The sequence below is a fragment of the Carlito syrichta genome, unplaced genomic scaffold, assembly GCF_000164805.1.
Source record: "Carlito syrichta isolate Samal-C Ts95f unplaced genomic scaffold, Tarsius_syrichta-2.0.1 Scaffold116229, whole genome shotgun sequence".
Taxonomy (NCBI): domain Eukaryota; kingdom Metazoa; phylum Chordata; class Mammalia; order Primates; family Tarsiidae; genus Carlito; species Carlito syrichta.
In genome coordinates this window covers 804,362-806,482 of record NW_007060325.1, presented here as the reverse complement: position 1 = coordinate 806,482, position 2,121 = coordinate 804,362, and positions in this window count along the sequence as shown.

Sequence of the window (2,121 nt, the reverse complement as noted above, 5' to 3'; positions counted from 1 at the left end):
ACTCACCTCAGCCTCCCAAAGGCGCGGGATTACAGGCTGAGCCACCAAACCCGGCTGCCACAGACAACTTTAGTGAATAATATTTTAGATTGTCTTGATATAATGTAAAGCAAATATGGTTTAACATTTTAAATCATAAAATAATCCCATGGGTGGGACAAGAGACTGTGGAGTAAATGTGTAAGATGTTCAATGCTCATCTACCACAATATAAAATCAATATATGATCTCTAAAATATTAAATCAAAAAATAGCATTCTGAGTGTGTGTGTGTGTGTGTATATATATATATATATATGTACATATATATATTTGAATTTTATTTTTTTATGGAGTTGTGAGGTACAAGTGAGGATTAACTGTGTAGGCAGGCTGCATGCTGGTGAAATTTGGGCTTCTAACTGGCCCTCACTTTCCCTGGGAGTGGACAAGGTACACTTTGTGTTGTCACATGCCCCCCTCCCTGCTCCTTCCTTCCCTCCCTTTGCAGTATCCAGCAACTACGCATTCCTCCCTTGTGCTAACATGACTAATGTTCAGGGTCCACTTATGAAAAAGAGCATGTGGTATTCAGTTATTTGTTTCTGTGGTAGTTTGCTTAGTATTATGGTCTCCAACTCCATTCAATGTGTTGTGAAGTCCTTGATTTTGTTCTTTGTTATGGCTGGATAATACTCCATCATTTATATGTACCACATTTTCTTTATCCAGTCCACTTTCATTGGGGTTGTTTCCATGTTTTTGCTATTGTGAATGGTGCAACAATAGCCATGCATGTGCAGGTATCTTTTTGGTAGAATGATTTATGTCCCTCCAGGTATACTTCCAGGACAGGGATTGTTGGATTGTATAGAAGATCAATTTTTTGTTCTTTTAGGAATCACCACACTGCTTTCCATAGCCGTTACTTCTACCAACAGTATAGAAGCATAGCCTTTTTTCTGCACCTGTACAAGCAACTGTTGTTTTTGACTTATTGATAGCCATCCTTACTGGAGTCAAATGGTATTTCATTGTAGTTTTGATTTGCATTTCTCTGCTGATTTGTGAGACTGAGCAGTTTTTCATGTGTCTGTTGGCTGCGTGTATGTCATATTTTGAGAAGTGTCTGTTTATGTCCTTTGTCCACTTTTTAATAGGGTTGTTCCCCGCCCCACACACACTTAGTTTTTGTTCCTTGTAGATCCTGAATGTTAGGCCATTACCATACAAATAATATTTGCATACTTTGCAAATATTATTTCCTATTCTGTGGGTTGTCTCTTTACTCTCTTGATGGTTTCTTTTGTTGTGCAAAAGCTTTTTGGTCAGATGAGGGCCCACTTGTCTATCTCAGCTTTTATGGCATTAGCTTTTAGGAACTTGGTCAAGAATTCATTGTCTACTCTGATGTGCATAAGGGTTTTTTTCCTACATTTTCTTCTAGGATTCTTATAATTTGAGGTTTTACTTTTAGGTCTTTGATCCATTCTAAGTTGATTTTTCTGTATGGTGATAGGTAGGAGTCCAGGCTCATTCTTCTGCATTTGATCAGCCAGCTTTTCTAGCACCATTTGCTAAATATGGTCTCCTTTCCCCAGTGATTGCTGTTGGTGGCTTTGTCAAAGATGCACTGATTGAGAGACAATAATTTTGCTTCTGGAATTTCTGTCCTGTTCCATTGGTCTATGTGCCTATTCCTGTACCAGTAGCAGGCTGTTTTGGTTACTGTAGCTTTGTAATAAAGTTTGAAGTCTGAAAATGTGATACCTCCTGCTTTGTTCCTTTTAGTGAGGGTTGTTTGGGCTATTCATGCTCTTTTTTGTTTCCATACAAATTTCTGTATTGTCATTTCCAGGTCTGAGAAAAATGATGTTGGTAATTTGATGGGTATTACATTGAATCCATAGTGTGCCCTCCTTGACAGTATTGGTTCTTGACAATATTGATTCTTCCAATTCAGGAGCATGGAATGTTTTTCCCATTTGCATATGTCATCCTTTATTTCTTTGAGGAGCATTTTGTAGTTCTTGTTGTAAAGGTCTTTCACTTCTCTGATTAGATAGATGCCAAGGTATTTACTTGTGTGTGTGTGTGTGTGTGTGTGTGTGTGTGTGTGGCTATTGTGAATGGAATTGTGCT